Source organism: Staurois parvus, unplaced genomic scaffold, assembly GCF_062004578.1.
Source record: "Staurois parvus isolate SC_StPar_1 unplaced genomic scaffold, SC_StPar_1.0 ptg000209l, whole genome shotgun sequence".
In the NCBI taxonomy this organism is placed as follows: Eukaryota; Metazoa; Chordata; class Amphibia; order Anura; family Ranidae; genus Staurois; species Staurois parvus.
In genome coordinates this window covers 12,795,387-12,816,816 of record NW_028318005.1, presented here as the reverse complement: position 1 = coordinate 12,816,816, position 21,430 = coordinate 12,795,387, and the positions used below count along the sequence as shown (strand labels likewise).

The 21,430-nt window shown below is 46.9% G+C and overlaps 1 pseudogene; it reads left to right on the top strand.

Annotated features, from left to right (window-relative positions):
- The first annotated feature begins 3,505 nt into the window (after positions 1-3,505).
- LOC149461187 (mitochondrial mRNA pseudouridine synthase RPUSD3-like) overlaps positions 3,506-21,430 on the top strand; it is a 36,328-nt pseudogene continuing 18,403 nt past the window's right edge.

Here is a 21,430-nt window from a genome sequence, read left to right as displayed (position 1 = left end):
TTTCTCGCACCGCATCCAAAACCCACTGATCTGCTGTGGGTGCCAATAATTTGTTAATGGCACCCCAAACAGATTGCAAACACAGTGCATTTGCCCACCCCCAGATCGCAGTACCATGTGATTTGGTGCTGTGTGTTTTTGAAAATTAGTGCGCGCTTTACTTTATGTGCAATCTAGTGCAAGTGCAGCCTATTCAAATGAATGGGCTGAAACTCGCACCGTTCTGAATGGCGTAGGAATGTGTGCGATTCAGGTGTGAACCGGCCCTAAAATTCCCAGTCGTTTTTCTTTTTTACTTTGGTATCGGTTACAAGTCCATACACAAGGGTTTTTTTTTTTAGTTTTAAAATTTATATAATTATAGACTGAGACACTGGCATGACCTCTGAACAGTTTATAGGCCGCATTTAAGCCAGCCATAGACAAATCTAAACCTGGCTGATTCAGCAGGAACCGGACGAATTTCAATCCTTCTATGATCAGACTGGTAGAACTGAAGTCGAGCTATCTATTGATTGACTTCAGTGCAACCAGACTGTGTTTTTTTTTTTTTTTTTTTTCTTTTGTTCGATCACTATAGGCACCAGCATTGATCAATGTATTCTGACAGCGGTGAAACCTTCCGCCATCAGAATACAATAGCACAGTGGGAGGGATTCCCCAAACACAGACTGTGTTGATAGAGAAATCAAGCAATTTCCTTTCCTTCAACCCATGGTAAATGTATGGCCTGCCTTAGACCATGTATATTTAGTGTGCAACATGCAGCATGGTCCCTATTCATCAGTGGCCAATGGCACTTTAAACCCCCAAAACAATCCCAAAATCGTTGCCGATTAGTAGCACTTTAACCCCAGCTCTGACCCTGGAGAAACAAATTCCACCATCATTGGTGGTCAGTAGCACTTTAACACTTTAAGACCCCCTACCTTCACCTTCCATCTGCTGATCCTTCTTCCTACTGTGTTTACAAATATTTAGTGCTCCCTTTACTCTCCTTCAGCAACTGTGAATTGGCTGAATGTTTGTAAACACTAGCAGTATTTACACCTGTGATGACTTTGATTAGTTCACAGTGATCACAAGGTACTGAGCCACTCTGATTGGCTCTGTACATTGTGCATGTGATCTGAGCTGTTCAATGGCAGCCATTTATGGAAGCGCTGGCCACCCATGTGTGTTTTTTGAAGAGCCATTTATTCCAGCCCATTAGAAAATAGCGTCCATCTCCCCACCATTTTTTTTTTTACAATACGGCAGGGTATTGAGCCGATTAAAGTGATCTGTCACCACAGGTTAGCTTGCAAAAAATAAACAGCACTGTAATAGGACAGGCACTATACTTACCTTTGCAGTGTCCTGTATATTGAAACGCACTTCTGGGTGTTTGCCAAAATACAGACCACAGTGTTTTTGTAAACATTTACACAGGAAACGTGACCTCCACTTCCTTGAGTTGTGTCTATTGGTTGTTTGTTATATTAAGCACTTTTCCGCCGCCCTATAGTAGAAATACAGCTACAGGGCGGCAAGGCTGTGCAAAATCACGTATATATACATGATTTTGCACTTCCGGGTAGGGGGCACACGTGCATTGACAGCTGTTGATCATTGGGTCCCAGCCAGTGATTCCCTGCCGGGACCCAGCGATCGCTGAGGAACACTGACTGGGGAGAGACCTGTATCTAAACGGTAGAACCTTCACATAAACCAATTAATTTACACGTAATGGGATTTTTTCTCCAGCAAAAATATGGAGCAGTATACATTTTGGCCTAAATTTATGCCGAAATTTGATTTTTAAATTTGTTTTACTAGATATGTTTAACCGCCTCCCGCCTGCCATATAGTACAATGATGGGCGCAAGGCGGTTCTCTCGTTCAGGGAGGACGTCATATGACGTCCTCCCATTCTAACTGTGCATGCGCGGCTCCGGGAGCGCGCAGCGCGGCGATCGGTGGTGCGCTGTGTCCCTTCGGATACAGCAGATCACCGATCAATGGAAAGAGCCGTATATGTCGGCTTGGTCATGTGATCAGCTGTGTCCAATCACAGCTGATCACATGTAAATAGGGAAATGCCGGTTATCGGCATTCCTCACGAGCTTTCACGCTGACAGCTCCAGAGGAGAGCAGAGCCGGTAATCGGCATTCCTCGGAGGGGACATGTGCACTGATCATCAAGGCACTGATGATCAGTGTGCCCTGATGATCTGTGTAGCCCCAGCAGTGCCACCTGTCAGTGTCCATCACTGTGAGCTGTCAGTGCTCATCCATGCCACCTGCCAGTGCCCGTCAGTGCCACATCAATGCCACATATCAGTGCCATTCTGAGCTGCCTTTCAGTGTCACCCATCAGTGCATCAGTGCCACCTATAAGTGCTGCCAATCAGTGCCATCTATCAGTGCCAGTTAGTGCCGCTTATCAGTGTGCATCAGTGCCACCTAACAGTGCCAGTCAGTGCCACCTAACAGTGCCAGTCAGTGCCGCCTATCAGTGCCGCCTATCAGTGCCTTATATGAGTGCTGCCTTTCAGTGCCCATCAGTGATGCCTGTCAATGCCCATCAGTGCCACCTACCAGTGCCTCCCCATCAGTGCCACCTATCAGTGCCCATCACTGCAGCCTCATTAGCACACATCAGTAAAGGAGAAAAATCACTTATTTACAACATTTTATAACAAAAACTAAGAAAAACTTTTTTTTTTTAATTTTCAGTGGTTTTTGGTTTGTTTAAGAAAAAATAAAAAAACCCAGAGGTGATTAAATGCCACCAAAATAAAGCTCTGTCACAAAAAAATTATAAAAATTTCATATGGGTACAGTGTTGCATGACCGCGCAATTGACATTCAAAGTGTGACACCGCTGAAAGCTGAAAATTGGCCTGGGCAGGAAGGGGGTATAAGTGCCCTGTAGGCTAGCGGTTAATAACCAAAAGTAAAAAATATTGCTTTTTTCTCAAAATTCACGGTCTTTCTTTGTTTATAGCGCAAAAAAATAAAAAACACAGAGGAGATCAAATACCACCGAAAGAGAGCTCTATTTGTGGGAAAAAAAGGCTGTAAATTTAATTTGGGTGCAGCGTTGCATGACTGCACAATTGTCAGTTAAAGTAATGCAGCGCCGTATCGCAATAAATGGCCTGGTCAGGAAAGGGGGCAAATCATCTGCAGGGCAAGTGGGTAAAGTTCATTAAATAAAGAATAAAGGTGGAGTCCACTAAAACAAAGTTGGAGTGGAGGTCACATGTTTCCTGTCCAGAGTGGAGCTCCAGTCTGCGGCTAGGCCCCTTTAAAAAATATACACAGGAAAGATGTGACAGGAAACACGTGACCTCCACTTCCTTGCCTTGTGTCTATGAGTTGTTTGTTACATTAAAGTTCAATAAATTCAAAAAAAGTTGAAGTGGAGGACACGTGTTCTGTCGAGTGGAGCTCCACGCTGTAGACTTTGCCAGTGTTTACATTAAAGTTCATTAAAAAAAAAAAAAAGTGGAGGTCACGTGTTTCCTGTAGAAAACAGAGTTCCGTTCTGCAGCTACCCCCCTCAGCATGTGCAGGGCTGTGCTGACATCTGATGGGTAGAGGGAGGTGATGGCTCTGCCCTGGAAGAGGACCTGTCTGCTTGTGTGTGGGCTCATCTGTCACATTACTGGCCTCCACATCCCCTCTGCAGGGAGGAGGCACTCAGTGCCCTGGTGAGTCCTTTATGTAGATAATTATGGGGACATGAAGGTGACATGAGAGGACAGGGAGTGCACCGCCTGTAAATCCTGCATGGATAGCAGGTGAAGCATGTGTTCTTCCACCCTAAACTGAGAGTTCAGAGTTTGGTAGACATTAGTGAGATCTCTACGTTGAGTACCCGGGTCTGTACACCTGCTGTGCTCATTATGAGGGGTTCCCACCATCCCTGTGCTGAGTTCCTGGGTCTGTACACCCACTGTGCCCATTATGAGGGGTTCACACCATCCACGTGCTGAGTTCCTGGGTCTGTACACCCGCTGTGCCCATTATGAAGGGTTCCCACCATCCCTGTGCTGAGGTCCTGGGTCTGGGCACCCGCTGTGCCCATTATGAGGGGTTCCCACCATCCCTGTGCTGAGTTCCCTGGTCTGTACACCCGCTGTGCCCATTATGAGGGGTTCCCACCATCCCTGTGCTGAGTTCCCGGGTCTGTACACCTGCTGTGCCCATTATAAGGGGTTCACACCACTCCTGTGCTGAGTTCCCAGGTCTGTACACCTGCTGTGCCCATTATGAGGGGTTCCCACCATCTCTGTGCTGAGTTCCCGGGTCTGTACACCTTCTGTGCCCATTATGAGGGGTTCTCACCATCCCTGTGCTGAGTTCTCGGGTCTGTATGCCTGCTCTGCCCATTATGAGGGGTTCCCACCATCCCTGTGCTGAGTTCCCGGATCTGTACACCCGCTGTGCCCATTATGAGGGGTTCCCACCATCCCTGTGCTGAGTTCTCGGGTCTGTATGACTGCTCTGCCCATTATGAGGGGTTCCCACCATCCCTGTGCTGAGTTCCCGGGTCTGTACACCCGCTGTGCCCATTATGAGGTGTTCCCACCATCCCTGTGCTGAGTTCCCGGGTCTGTACACCTGCTGTGCCCATTATGAGGGGTTCCCACCGTCTCTGTGCTGAGTCCCGGGTCTGTACACCCTCTGTGCCCATTATGAGGGGTTCCCACCATCCCTGTGCTGAGTTCCCGGGTCTGTACACCCGCTGTGCCCATTATGAGGGGTTCCCACCATCCCTGTGCTGAGTACCCGGGTCTGTACGCCTGCTCTGCCCATTATGAGGGGTTCCCACCGTCTCTGTGCTGAGTTCCCGGGTCTGTACACCCACTGTGCCCATTAATCACATTAACGTCAACTGACCCTATTGGGAACTGGAAGTGTATAAGAAATTATAAATGGATGATTGTTCTGGAATCCCTGTATGCCCCGGGGGTCTCATCGGGCCCTCCGACTCCATCACTGCATAGGACGTCTATAGGTCAGGTAGGTTCTATTGACGCACTGATACCCTTTTTTTTTTATTGGTAGATACCGATACTTTGCACTGCGATTTGCATCCATACAATATAAATGGGCGCAAATCGCACTGCAAAGAACCGCATGTGACTTGATCAGGAATGTGGTGCGATTCCTTGTCCAAACTGCATGCGGTTTCCCACACAGCCAGGCTTGTCATAGTTACTTTGAGCCTGAGTTCACATAGGAGGGGTGGGGGAAACCTCCCTGCACCGATCCCCGCTATCAATCAACGAAAAGCTGCTTCACAGGTCTGGGGATTTGCAATCCTTGGGGGCTACTCTTCTCCCTTTGCAGGGATAACAGTACAGGCTAGACAGCTACTGATTGGTCAGCACTGTCCATGTGACAGTGCTGACCAATCTGAAGCCACCTAGCCCATACAGTCATCCCTGCAAGGAGAGGCGAGAAAGCTGCAGGGATTGCAAATCCCCAGACCTGTGAAGCAGCTTTTCGTTGCTTGACAACGGGGATCGGTGCAGGGAGGTTTCCCGCACTGCTCCTGACAGCAGGGATCGGCAATCTGGTACAGCGGGACTGGGGGGGGGGGGTGAGGAGGAGGTCCAGTGGATGGCTGGAACTGTTGGAGGCTGGGGAGAGAGCCATGGGAGAGGCAGGAGAAGCCAAAGCCGCAGCCACTGATGTCAACAGTCAGATCAGGAGCTGGTGGAACCCGCCATGCAGGGAGGTTTCCCCCACCCCTCCTATGTGAACTCAAGCTCAAAGTTACTATGACAAGCTTGGCTTCATGCAGGAGCAGTGGGGAAACCGCATGTGATTTGGACAGGAATCGCATTGCATTGCATTCCTGTTCAAATTGCATACGGTTCTTTGCATTGGGATTTGCACTCAGTAATTTTGTGCCACAAAGTATTGGTGTCCGGTATTGGGAGCATTTTCACCAGTACGAGTTCTCTGTATCGGCACTGACACCTGTATCGGCACTGGTGCATCCCTATTAGGTTCTAGGGTTACATTGGGAAATATGTATCACGGTGTTGTTTCCCTTGCGGTAGATACCAGGAGATTCTGCAAACACAGGATAAAACAAAGAAGGTTAAGAAGGAAGACCGAGATTGGCAAAGCATCCTGAGGAACCCGGGGGTCGTCACCGTCAGTAGACACAGCAAGGAGGAGCTGTGCCAGCATCTGGCTCAGAATGTTGTCTACAAGGAAGGTAAACCAAACCACAAAGGATGGCGCTCTACCGGACCTGGGAGCACTCACTGACATCCATGTGCAGGCTGCTGGATTCCTTCGAAGTCTTCAGTGAAGGGCTGCCCTGTCCTCTTCCTGCTGCTGAACTTCCAGCGCTGTGGGAGGATAACCGCTTTAAAGCGGAGCTCCACCCAAAAGGGGAAGTTCCGCTTTAAGGATTAAATTTAATTTTAATTTTTCCAGAGCAGCCTGTTTTTCTTTTGAGGTTTCCTGTGGGTTTTTCTTTATATCCCGAAGAATTCTTCTGGCAGTTATTGCTGCAATCTTTCTTGGTCTACCTGACCTTAGCTTGGTATCAAGAGATCCCCGAACTTTCCCCTTCTTACTAGGTGATTTATCAGTACTGATTGGCATAGGCAAGACTTTGGACATCTTTATATGTCCTTTTCCATCTTTATAAAGTTCCATTACCTTGTTACACAGGACTTTTGACAGTTCTTTTCTGATCCCCATGGCTCAGTATTTAGCCTAGTCAGTTCTTCCACGTAAGAGCTAACAAACTCATTGACTATTTATACACTGACACTAACTGCAATTTAAAAAGCCACAGATGTTGGACATTACCTCTAATTGGCATTTTAGCCCGTGTGTGTGTCACCTTGTGTGTTTGTACCAAGGCCAACATTCCAGGGGAGGGAAACTTTTGATCCGGGCCGTTTGTGTGATTTCTGTTATCATTATGATTTAAAAAGGAGCCAAACAACTCTGTGATAATAAATAGCTTCATATGATCATCATCCTTCAGTAAAAGGGCATTTTTTGGCATGATCAGTCATATTTTCAATATCAATGCAAAAATTTCACAATTTCTGCCAGGGTATGCAAACTTTTGAGCACAGCTGTGTGTGTGTATATATATATATTTTTTTCTTCTTCTTCTTAAATGTCTGTCTTTTTTTGTTTATATAATCAAAAACCCCAGTGGTGATCAAATGCCACCAAAAGAAAGCCCAATTTGTGTGAACAAAAATTATATAAATTTTATCTGGGTACAGTGTTGCATGATGACACAATTGCCAGTTTAAATTAGCACAGTGCTGAATAGCAAAAAAAAAAAAATGGCCCGGTCATGAAAGGGGTAAAATCTTCCGGTGCTCAAATGATTAACTAAACTTCGACTTTAGGACCAGTTCCCATGGTTCTGCACGTTTCCATGCAAAAAAAAAAAAGGTATGGCAGGTGCGACTTTTAACCCCTTCACTCCGGCCGCACACAAATGTGAGCCCTGCACGCTCTCAGCACACGTCTGGTACTCACGGAAAGGTCCTGGTCTGCTCTTTCGATCGGAACCTTTCCTAATCATGTGACCGCCGTGACGACGCGTCACGCCAGTCACATGATCCCTAAAACACGCCCCGCCTCCCGTCTTCTGAAACTCTTAAAGGGCCGGGAGGTGCCGGCGGGAAGGGGTTAAGATCGCTTCGCACCAAATCACTGTGGTACCATGTGTTTTGGTGGCTGTGAATACACCCACGTTTCCAAGATGCACGGGGGCAAATCTGTAGCCAGCAGCACGTCCCTGTGCAGTGTGGGAAAACACGCACTTCCACGTATGTTCCCACACCGTGATTGGTGTGATCCAGCAGCCCTTAATGTTCTTCTATTTAGATCTAGAATAAAGATGTAGAATGATTAGGAGAGTATTAATAAAGAGTAATTGGGGAGGTAACCCCCCCCCCCCCCCTGCTATTTTTACAATTGGCATCTTGTGTGTTACTCTTTGAGGCACCTTTTTGAAAGTCCAGGTGTTGAGTTTTTCTCTTTTGAATATTTTAGATCTAGAATACCCTTTTTATTTTACTGACTACAGCATTATTCTGTTTTTTTAGGTCCGATCCTTGCCATTAACAAACCACAAGGACTGTCGATCACAGGTACACACCCATTGTATACAACATTAATGACAGCCTGTCCCCACTCCACATTGATGTAAACCAGAGATCGGATCATGAACCTTTAAAGCTGAACTCCGGGATTAGCAAATATGGTCTAAATACGTTCGCCCTGTGTATTCTTCCTGGAATCTTGCTGTGCTTTTGTGTATTTTTTTCACATCTGTGCAGTATTCCAGAGTGAAACTTTGGCTTCCTGTAATAAAGACCAGTCACTGCTGCTCTCTCTCCTTGTGTAGGGTGACTGGTCTCGACTCCGCCCCCTCCTGTTTTCTGCAAGCAGCCTGTAGTGGGTGGGGCTTGCTGGGTCCCTCCCACAGCTCTGCTCTCTACACGGGCTATCTACAACACACTGATGATGTCACCACTACATTTCCACAGTAATATCCCGGTTTTTAAAGGCGTTTGGTGCACACAAATGGATTTTTATTCAATGTGGCTATTGAGGAATATATTAAAATGTATTTTTTTTTTCTGCCAACTTTAAGGCTTCGTTCACGTCTGGGAGTTTTTGCAATTTCAAAGCGCCCTGCTAAAATGACAAATCGCACAACACGAATTTCAGATGCCATTCATTTTAAAGGCACCTAAAAACGCAGTGGGGTTCTGCGATGATTGTCATGCAATAAATCGTGCTGCAATTGCATCACGTAAAGCTCGTTGCCTGTCTTGGAAATTCGCTTTAACGAATTTCTCCTTACCGTGAGTACTCGCAGTTGGATGCGCAGAAATCCCCCATAAAGCTGTGCGAATCTCGCTTACCACGACTGCAGCTAAACTACACAATTCCTGCCCATCCAACTGGGTTAGCTTTTGTTGATATGTGAGTGATTGGAGCTCCGTTACCCAGGAATGATCACACGACACTCTAAGGCTGCTGTTGGAATTCACATAGAGGAAGTTTTCATTCTCCCCTTTGGTTTTATTACAAATACACACACGCCCCCCCACATGAATAAGGTCAAACCCCTCCCACCGAACAATGCAATGGGGAGTGCCTATACACAGGATGTACATTCCGATTGGAGCATAGCCTTTCTTATTATCTATCACTGGTCCTCCCCCATGAGCCTTCTGAGGTCAGCAGACTTCCTCCCCTTCCCCCCATGAGCCCTCTATGGAGAGCATATCTCCTCCCCTTCCCCCCATGAGCCCTCTATGGAGAGCATATTTCCCAGCTCCTAGCAGTATGTCCATTCCCTGTACAAGCATCCCCTAGGAACATCAGTCTGTACCTGGATGGGCCCGATACGATCTTTATTAAAACACATCCATCCGGATACAGTTCAGGTCGGTAATGGGTTGTAAGATATACATAAGCCTACACGTGGAGTTCGTACCGCTTGGCGCCTTGCGTTACGAAGTCCATGTGGTACTATGCTGCTGATATGTGGATACAGGCCCGCGGTCTACTGCCAGCGGCATTCGCATCGAATGCCGTGGTGGTATACACGCCGGTCTATAAGCGCAGATCCGTCATCTCATCCATTACCGAGCTGAGTACTGTAATACATACATTGTACATGCGCATGGCCCAATTGCAGCCTTCAGAGCTTTGATTAAGCCACATGAGAGACATATGAATAACACTCATATATGACACATTTAAAGTTCAACCAACAATACAAAATTTCCATGACATTGCCCAAAAAGGAGCTTCTTTTGGGCGACAAGCTTCGCTGTGATTGTAGCGCGAATTTCTGCTCTACATTTATGGCAGAACCGCACCACGCTTTTGGGTGCCAGTAAAATGAATGGCATCTAAAAGATCGCATCACAAAGAAAGATCACGTCACAAAGTGAAGTGCAACGTTTTGGAGCCTAGCAGGACCCCTTCATCAGGCATTTGAAGGGGTGACGAAGGGGTCCTGAACGACTCCGAAACGTTGCACTTTTCTTTGCGATGTGATCTTTTTGGAATGAAAACCTTTTTGGACCATATCGAGATCCGTGCTGTGCTGGCGAATATGTACGTTTAACACAGCAAACACTTTACTCCTGCGCTAGGAAAGGACTCAGTAGACCCAATAGGAATGTTCTGGAATTTTCTGGAATATGCACTGCTTGCTGCCCTCAACAGACCGGGGTCCGAATACACTGGATACAAATGGAGAAACAGAAAAAGGGCGCACCGACCTAGTGCATTATCGTTTAAAATAATTTATTAAAGAAACAAAAATAGGTATCATACTCACAATGGACATAATAACACAGGCATGTCAAACTGAACAAGATGTATGATCCAAACAACACGATGGAACCCTGGATGACCAACTGGCTAATGTGTTTCGAGGACACAACCTCTTCCTCAGAGCCAACCTTTGTGAGTATGATACCTATTTTTGTTTCTTTAATAAATTATTTTAAACAATAATGCACTGAATATGTACGTTTTCCTATGGTGTTTCCAGTCCCAGCTGGCAGTCAGTACAGCGCCCTCTATTGATGAGCCGTACTGCCAGGAATGTGTGCGAAGGGAATATAGTTATTGTCAGTTAAGCAGAGAGCTGTGAAAATCATGAGCGGAATCACGCTGATTCTGCCTGCGACTCAAAACTCCCAGTGTGAACGGAGCCTAAAGTGTAAGTTCAACCTTTTAAGAGACAATGAAAAGGTGAACTTACACCGTACAGCCTCCCCACCTTCCCCCTGGTCCCCTCTGTACTTACCTCTTTGTGTGATGAGCCATCAGTGCCCAGGCAGCCAGTATAGCAGTCTGGTGATTTGAAATCTCTGCTCTTCTCTGTGCATCACTTCCAGGATGGATCAGAATGGTTCTGATTGGTCAGCACCAGCACAAAGCATCCATCCTGGAAGCCCTGCAGAGAGAAGAGGGAGAATCTCTGGAACACTACACCGGCTGTGTGTGTACTGACAGCTCATCAGTACAACGGGGAACGGGAGGTAGGGTGTTTGGTCACCCTTTATTTTTTTTTTTCTGAGAAGTTGAACTAAACCTTCAAAGGATCTAAAGCCAATTGTTTGTTTTTTTTGTTTTATTTTTCTTTTTTTAGATGGAGTGCAGAATACTGGGGAAATTCACCCTCTCTATTTGTCCTGATGACCATCTACACTTGGACAGAAAGTAATGGGAAATTTTTACAGCTGTCACCGAAACAGGAATAGTGAAGACCTCTTCCAATGGAGACACCAGGTGATTTCCTCTTACTTCCTTTGTCTCCTTGGGACAGGAAGTGAAGAGAAATCTCCCCAAAGGGACGTGTGTGATGTCAGCTGTCATCCAGCATGTAGCAATGTATTAGACTGGAGTTAGAGCAGTGTCTGTATTGGCCAATCAGATCCTTCCCTGTATGGCGGTGGTGTCATCTAGTTTCATTTCCTGTTAACAATGTTTCCTTTATCTGCAGGAACTTCAGAGGAGATCTCTCTGGTGTCTCTACTACCGGATCTACAGCAGTTGTTGGAGGTCAAACCTGAACTGCATGTTGTGAAAGCAGCACCTAAGTACATATGCGATATTATTATTTTCTGTGTATGGTAGTCACATTCTTACAGCCTCCAGCCAGAACTCCGGCTTTCCATGCAGTCTTGCACAGTTGTATACAGGGCCGGGACAAGGGGTGGGCAGGAGGGGCAGCTGCCCTGGGCACTGTGGTCATGCATAGCTAGTAAGCATGCAGATTAGTGCTCAGTTTTTTTTTTTTTAACTTTTTTTTTGGGGGGGGGGATTCTTGCTGACACATAATGGTTATACATCTTGGAGGGGGGGTGCAGTTTGGCATGTTTCACCTAGGCCACGGGTGTCAAACTGGTGGCCCTCCAGCTGTTGCCAAACTACAAGTCCCAGGAGGCATTGCAATATTGACAATTACAAGAATAACTCCCAAAGGCAGAGGCATGATGGGACTTGTAGTTTCTCAACAGCTGGAGGGCCGCCAGTTTGACACCCCTGCCCTAGGCTCCAGATTACCTCCTCGTCTGGACTGAAATCACTTCTTCTGATTTCACTGCACACTGTGAGCTTCTCACAACGTGCATTAGAAGCTGCAGCAATTCAAATAGAGCCTGCCTCATTTTCTGAGTGGAGGACATCCAGCATCATCTAGCACTTTTCTCCCCAGCCTGACTGTCCCTGGCCCACCCCTTCAATCTCTGGAATTCAGTTTTTATAATCATGGAGCCTCAGCATTACATGTAGGCATTACCTAGGGTGATCTGCATGCAAACACAGCCCACCTAGCAACACCCATCAAGGTATTTTGATATTTGCATAACTCCTCCCAAGAGCCTCCTTCAAAGTTTCTCATCAGTAATGTCACAAACGAACATCGACTTGACTCCACTAACCATTAGAAAATGAAACAAATGTGCCAAAGAAATAACCTTTTCAAAAGGCATTCTAGTGATGTATGGCCATCTTTATGTCCCACCCCACCAGACATGTAACCCATATGAGTGCACTTCTGTAGGATGGCTGTCATCTGTTCTCCTCAGGGTGGATAAAAATCAATGATTTTTTTTTAAAAATCAAAAAAAATCGGATTTTTTTTTTTATTTAAATCGGATTTTTTTGATTTGAATCGGATTTTTTTGAATAAAATGCTTTTTGAGGAAAATATATTACCATCCAAAGGTTATTCCATCATGAAATAAAGATTAGTTTTTAATCTATGTAGAATAAGGCTGTATATGTTTAATTTTTTTGGTAAATAAATTCCATGAATCCATTCACAATGTCATGCTCTTCCAGAGGTTTTTGTAAGATTATTGGGCAGTTTCTCTGCCTACAAGATATTATCACAGATGCTTGGTTTACTTTTGCAGTTCTCAAAACTGAATTTGACTCAGCGGAGATCACATGCCTCTTCTTCACAGCAAAAATGTTATAACATGAACAGAGTTAAGAAAAAGACCTCAATCCTAACTTCTACAAACCTATGAATACAGAATCAACCCCTGCAGTGCTAAGTTTCAAGAAGTTCAGTGAATAGAATAGAAACAATATTTTTCTGATTGTTTGGAGTGGAATAGATCTGCACAAGAAGAAAGTGAAACTAAGTGTGAGGAGGAAGGGCTGACAGTCTAAGTTTCTTAAAATATATATATTTTGTTTAGCCAAATTAGTTGACAAACATGGATGTTTGTTTAACTAGCTGCCGACCGCAGATAGTCGAATGACGGCTGCACTGCGGCCGGCCAGTTCTGGGTGGACGTCATATAACGGCCTCCCAGAACGCGCTCTCCTGCGCGCCCCAGGGGGCGCGCACCCGGCGATCTCCGTGATCGCTGTGTCCTACGGACACAGCTGATCACGTGATGTGGTAAAAGGCCAATCACAGCGGCCTTTTACCACGTGATCAGCGGTGTCCAATGACACGCTGATCAGAGGGAAATGCAAGTGTCGGTTCTCGGCTGCACTTTCCTCACGCTGTCAGATCGTGAGGAAAGTACTGCCGAGAACCGGCAGTTGTCAGAGCGGGGATCGGCACCGATCATCAGGGCACTGATGATCGGTGCCCAGCAGTGCCACCCGCAAGTTTCGCCCACCTGTGCCCAGCAGTGCGCCCACTAGCTCCGCCCACCTGTGCCCAGCAGATCACCCACCTGTGCCCAGCAGTGCACCCACCTGTGCCACTCTGCAGTGCCACCTACCTGTGCCCACCAGTGCCACCCACCTGTGCCCACCAGTGCCACCCACCTGTGCCCACCCAGCAGTGCAGCCCAGCAGTGCTGCCAGTCAGTGCCACCAGTCAGTGCCCAGGGGTTGTGCCAGTCAGTACCGCCAGTCAGTGCCCAGCAGTGATGCCAGTCAGTGCCGCCAGTCAGTACCCATCATCAGTGTCACATATCAGTGCTGCATATTAGTGCCGCCTATCCGTGACACCTCATTAGTGCTGTCTATCAGTGCCGCCTATCCGTGACACCTCATTAGTACTGCCTATCAGTGCCCTTTAGTGCTGCCTATCAGTGCCGCCTATCAGTGCTGCCTCATCAACGTACATCAGTGAAGGAGAAAAAATACCTGTTTGAAAAATTTTATAATAGAAACAAAGAAACTTTTTTGTTTTCAAATTTTTTGCACTTTTTTTATTTATAGCGCAAAAAGTAAAGTGCCCAGCGGCGATTAAATACCACCAAAGGAAAGCTCTATTTGTGAGAAAAAAATGATCAAAATTTCATATGGGTAATATGTTGCATGACCGCGCAATTGTCAATCAAAGTGCGGCAGCGCTGAAAGCTGAAAATTGGCCTGGTAAATAAGGGGGTATAAGTGCCCGGTAGGCAAGTGGTTAAGCAAATAACATATGCTGGAATGTTATTGTTTCAGTTGAATAAATCTATTTAAATTGTTATTATTAAGGTAATGATTATTTTTCTCCTTCCTAAGTACAACAGAAAAGTTGTCCAAATATGAAAGATTAACCTATTAAACTGGGGATAAAAAAACTAATATGAAAAGTTGTTATTCTAAAAATCTTCATCTACTTGCATATTAAAGTTATACCAGCAAGAATTAGTCTTTATGTAGAAAACTAGGATTTAAATCAAGCCTTACTGACTAGTGATTTAAATCGTGATTTAAATCAGTTTGATTTAAATCAAATCCACCCTGGTTCTCCTTGTCTGTCCTGTAGGGAGAGCTCCGGGCTCGTCCTCCTCTCCACCTGCCATGTGACAACCAAGCACTTTGAAGATTTTTATTCTCGGTGTCGGAAAGCAAAGAAACCATTTACAGCGTTCTGGTGAGTTTGTGTCTTCAAGTCCTGTAAGTTATACCCAAGATGTGTGAGCATTATGTACGATGCCAAAAGAATCCAAGTGAGCCCGTATAGGGCAAAGCAACAACTGAACTCGGGCATAAGTAAATATTGCCTAAATACATTCGTCATGTTTATTTTTCCTTGTATTTTGGCGCGCTTTGTGCATTTCTTCAAGATCTCTGCAGTATTCCAGTGTGAAACGTTGGCTTCCTGTAATAAAGACCTGTCACTGCTGCTCTCTCCTTGTGCAGGGTGGCTGGTCTTGTCTCCGCCTCCTCCTGTAGTTTATTGCAGGCAGCCTGTAATGGGTGGAGCCTGCTGGACCCTTCCCACAGCTCTGCTCTATGCATAGGAATTGCACAGCACAGTGATGATGTCACTGCTACTTTTACAAAGTAATATCTGACATTTAGTACACATAGTGGTTTTATATAGTCCATTGCTACTGAGGAATATATTTGAATGAAGGTTTTTGTGCCAGTCTACTCAGCGTCTTGTACTGCCGTTCTGCGAAGAAGCATAAATAACACCTACCTCTTAGATTGTAAGCTCCCAGGCAGGGGTAGAGTGACAACTCATGGGGCCCCTGGGCAATAGGGGATCATAGGGCCTTGGGCAAACTGAAAAAAGCCTATGAAAAAGGTACCAGGGGCATCTCATGGGGCCCCCTACTGACCCCGGGCCCTCGGGCAGTGCCCGAGGTTCCAAATGGTCAGTCCGCCCCTGCTCCCAGGACCCTCTTGTATTGAACTGTATTGTTGCTGTATTGTCTCCCTTTATATTGTAAAGCGCCGAGCAAACTGTTGGCACCATAAATCCTGTATTATAATAATAATACTTCCAGATACAGGGAGCATGTGACCTGCAGCAATGGTGATTGGTCGCACAGCCACCAATGATGTGACATGGAGGCAGACAGTGAGTCTAGAGCTTATACAGGGCTTAGACTCTAACACAGGGCTTCATTTCTTTGTTTCTGGCAGCCAAATAGAACAGTTGAGGGGGCAGCTAGATGAAGCTGTTGCTTTGCTTTGCATGGGATCTCTTTAAGGTTTTAGATTTTTTTTTTGGTTCCTCAGTTAGCAGAAGCATTGTCCGCATGCTGTGTACTCTTGTTAGCCCAGATTCTGTTGAAGACAGCAATACACATGCTGAAAGTTGACCAGTTCCTGCTGAACTGGCCAACTTTTGGTACATGTGTACTGGGCTTTAGTTGGCCATTAGGCTGCTTATCTGATAGAACTGTTAGACAACCCAATGACCATCTGAAGGAGTGAACACAGCAGGCTGACAACGCTGCTGTTAATGGCAAGGATGAGCCTTAAGGTGGGAATACACGATTAGAAAATCGACCGATCGGTCATCCGACGACCAAGAGGCGTTTGTTCGTTGGTCGAAATCGTGGCCCACATTAATTATCTAAAAAAAATCGTTCATCGGGCAATGCGTACTGTTGACGTCTTCTGTACAAGTGCAAGTGATGCGGTGTGCGTGTGACCTTGTAGCCACGCCCTTCAGGCCAGAACGAGCGATATACACAACAATTACCAGCAATGAGTATAATATCGTTTATTACATGACCTACATACATAAATAGTGATACATAATATATAATCTGCAGAATTCTGGTTTCATTATCTCATTAGCACAATCTACTTTTAACATTTGGATTTTTCCTTGGTGTTTACGAAGATTCCTTGGACATAAACATCCGGGTCATCTTCTGTTTCCGCTCATGCGTGATAGCGCTTGATTGATTTGTTTTGTACGACCGTCATACCACCGCATAGAAAATCGGCCATTCGTATGCAAAACGACAACATTTTTTGTTCACAATATCGTTATCGTTTAACACATCCTGCTCGTACTTATATAGCGCCATCAATTTATGCAGCACTTTACATATACAGTCAGGTCCATAAATATTGGGACATCGACACAATTGTAACATTTTTGGCTCTATACACCACCACAATGGATTTGAAATGAAACAAACAAGATGTGCTTTAACTGCAGACTGTCAGCTTTAATTTGAGGGTATTTACATCCAAATCTGGTGAACGGTGTAGGAATTACAACAGTTTACATATGTGCCTCCCACTTGTTAAGGGACCAAAAGTAATGGGACAATTGGCTTCTCAGCTGTTCCACGGCCAGGTGTGTGTTATTCCCTCATTATCCCAATTACAATGAGCAGATAAAAGGTCCAGAGTTCATTTCAAGTGTGCTATTTGCATTTGGAATCTGTTGCTGTCAACTCTCAAGATGAGATCCAAAGAGCTGTCACTATCAGTGAAACAAGCCATCATTAGGCTGAAAAAACAAAAAAAACCCATCAGAGAGATAGCAAAAACATTAGGCATGGCCAAAACAACTGTTTGGAACAACACAAAAAGACCAGGAAGACCATGGAAAACAACTGTGGTGGATGACCGAATTCTTTCCCTGGTGAAGAAAAGACCCTTCACAACAGTTGGCCAAATCAAGAACACTCTCCAGGAGGTAGGTGTATGTGTGTCAAAGTCAACAATCAAGAGAAAACTTCACCAGATTGAATACAGAGGGTTCACCACAAGATGTAAACCATTGGTGAGCCTCAAAAACAGGAAGGCCAGATTAGAGTTTGCCAAACGACATCTAAAAAAGCCTTCACAGTTCTGGAACAACATCCTATGGACAGATGAGACCGAGATCAACTTGTACCAGAGTGATGGGAAGAGAAGAGTATGGAGAAGGAAAGGAACTGCTCATGATCCTAAGCATACCACCTCATCAGTGAAGCATGGTGGTGGTAGTGTCATGGCGTGGGCATGTATGGCTGCCAATGGAACTGGTTCTCTTGTATTTATTGATGATGTGACTGCTGACAAAAGCAGCAGGATGAATTCTGAAGTGTTTCGGGCAATATTATCTGCTCATATTCAGCCAAATGCTTCACAACTCATTGGACGCTGCTTCACAGTGCAGATGGACAATGACCCAAAGCATACTGTAAAAGCAACCAAAGAGTTTTTTAAGGGAAAGAAGTGGAATGTTATGCAATGGCCAAGTCAATCACCTGACCTGAATCCGATTGAGCATGCATTTCACTTGCTGAAGACAAAACTGAAGGGAAAATGCCCCAAGAACAAGCAGGAACTGAAGACGGTTGCAGTAGAGGCCTGGCAGAGCATCACCAGGGATGAAACCCAGCGTCTGGTGATGTCTATGCGTTCCAGACTTCAGGCTGTAATTGATTGCAAAGGATTTGCAACCAAGTATTAAAAAGTGAAAGTTTGATTTATGATTTTTATTCTGTCCCATTACTTTTGGTCCCATAATAAGTGGGAGGCACATATGCAAACTGTTGTAATTCCTACACCGTTCACCTGATTTGGATGTAAATACCCTCAAATTAAAGCTGGCAGTCTGCAAATAAAGCACATCTTGTTAGTTTAATTTCAAATCCATTGTGCTGGTGTATAGTGCCCCATCATTGGTATCAGTGGGAGGAGGAATAGTGCCCCATCATTGGTATCAGTGGGAGGAGGAATAGTGCCCCATCATTGGTATCAGTGGGAGGAGGAATAATGCCCCATCATTGGTATCAGTGGGAGGAATAGTGCCCCATCCTTGGTGTCAGTGGGGGGAGGAATAGTGCCCCATCCTTGGTGTCAGTGGGGGGAGGAATAGTGCCCCATCCTTGGTGTCAGTGGGGGGAGGAATAGTGCCCCAATAGGGAACATGCATACTCCATGTAGTTAGTGTCGTGGCTGGGATTTGAATAAAGACTTCTTATGAATAATGGCCCCTTATTTTTCAGTGTGATCACTTTGGGAGTGCCAGACCCAGCGGAAGGGGATGTAAAAGTATCTCTAAAGGAGGAAAGTATTAAAGATCTAAGGCTGGTAAGTTGATTTGATGTCTCATTGGATTTGAGCAGCTTGTGGCCCTTTGGGGATTGAAGCTGAACTCCAGCCTTCCCTTCAGTCTTGTTGTACAGCTCCTCTCCTGTACTGTAATTGCTTACTCTGATTTCACTGCACACTGTGAGCTTCTCCTAGTGGCGTCCCGAGGCAGGTGCGGGGGGTGCGGTCCGCACCGGGTGACACCGACTGCAAGGGGTGACACCGGACCCACTCCACAAAAAGGTAAGTTGTAAAACAAGCCGACAATTGTCTGCTTTCTTTACAACTTTTTCTTGGAGCGGATCCGGTGTCACCCCGTATAGGTTGCATGCGGACGATCCTGCGGTGTGACACCGGTGTATTGGCAAGATGTGTCTCCCATGTAGATATGTCCCCCTAAAGCAACTGTGCATGTCCTGGTTTCAGGCACGATCAATCGATGATAGGGCTACTGCTATCATCTATTGATCGTGCCTGAAACCGGGACATGCGCAGTTGTACCGGACCCGCTCCAAGAAAAGGTAAGTTGTAAAGAAAGCTGACGATCCCCGCAGGATGGATCATATCTGCGGATTGAGCATAATAGATTGTAGTCCGATCCATTATGCTCAATCTGCAGATCCGATCTATTCTGTGGGGATCGTCGGAGGGGGTCTCACCAAGTGTTACCGCACCGGGTGACACCAACCCTAGGGACGCCCCTGGCTTCTCCCATTGTTCATTAGAAGCAGATCACATGGGGCCTGTCTCGTTTTCTGGCTGGAGGACATTCAGCACCCTCTAGGCCAGCGGTTCTCAACCTGGGGGTCGCGACCCCTTTGGGGGACGAACGACGCTTCCACAGGTGTCGCCTAAGACCATCAGAAAACACATATTTCCGATGGTCTTAGGAACCGAGACACCGCTCCTCTAGCCGTCTCCAGGTGTGGGCGGGATGACATGCCGCCCCTGTCATCTGGACACACCCCGGGATCAATCCTCGTCTGTGATTGGCCGCTGGAACTATAGCTCAGGAGAGGCACACAGGCGGCCAATCACCGGCGAGGAGGTGGAGCTTGGAGAGGAGGAGCCAAGCGGCACCGCGAAGATCGAGCGAGTGAAGAGGAGGAGAGCGGCCGGAGAAGGAAGACAGCTGACAGGTAAGTGTCGATACCATGGGAGAGGGAGGGAGCGAGCGAGCCCAGGCTGGAGCAGGGATCAGCAAGGTAAGTATCATTGGTGTCAGTGGGAATAGTGCCCCATCATTGGTGTTACTAATACCAATGATGGGGCACTATTCCTCCCACTGACACCAACGATGGGACACTATTCCTCCCACTGACACCAATGATGGGGCACTATTCCTCCCCCACTGACACCAAGGATGGGGCACAATTCCTCCCCCCACTGACACCAAGGATGGGGCACAATTCCTCCCCCCACTGACACCAAGGATGGGGCACTATTCCTCCCCCCACTGACACCAAGGATGGGGCACTATTCCTCCCCCCACTGACACCAAGGATGGGGCACTATTCCTCCCCCCACTGACACCAAGGATGGGGCACTATTCCTCCCCCCACTGACACCAAGGATGGGGCACTATTCCTCCCCCCACTGACACCAAGGATGGGGCACTATTCCTCCCCCCACTGACACCAAGGATGGGGCACTATTCCTCCCCCCACTGACACCAAGGATGGGGCACTATTCCTCCCCCCACTGACACCAAGGATGGGGCACTATTCCTCCCCCCACTGACACCAAGGATGGGGCACTATTCCTCCCCCCACTGACACCAAGGATGGGGCACTATTCCTCCCCCCACTGACACCAAGGATGGGGCACTATTCCTCCCCCCACTGACACCAAGGATGGGGCACAATTCCTTCCCCCCACTGACACCAAGGATGGGGCACTATTCCTCCCCCCACTGACACCAAGGATGGGGCACTATTCCTCCCCCCACTGACACCAAGGATGGGGCACTATTCCTCCCCCCACTGACACCAAGGATGGGGCACTATTCCTCCCCTCTTGGACACCAAGGATGGGGCACTATTCCTCCCCTCTTGGACACCAAGGATGGGGCACTATTCCTCTCCTCTTGGACACCAAGGATGGGGCACTATTCCTCCCCTCTTGGACACCAAGGATGGGGCACTATTCCTCCCCCCACTGACACCAAGGTTGGGGCACTATTCCTCCCCCCACTGACACCAAGGATGGGGCACTATTCCTCCCCCCACTGACACCAAGGATGGGGCACTATTCCTCCCCCCACTGACACCAAGGATGGGGCACTATTCCTCCCCCCACTGACACCAAGGATGGGGCACTATTCCTCCCCTCTTGGACACCAAGGATGGGGCACTATTCCTCTCCTCTTGGACACCAAGGATGGGGCACTATTCCTCCCCTCTTGGACACCAAGGATGGGGCACTATTCCTCCCCTCTTGGACACCAAGGATGGGGCACTATTCCTCCCCCCACTGACACCAAGGATGGGGCACTATTCCTCCCCCCACTGACACCAAGGATGGGGCACTATTCCTCCCCCCACTGACACCAAGGATGGGGCACTATTCCTCCCCCCACTGACACCAAGGATGGGGCACTATTCCTCCCCCCACTGACACCAAGGATGGGGCGCTATTCCTCCCCCCACTGACACCAAGGATGGGG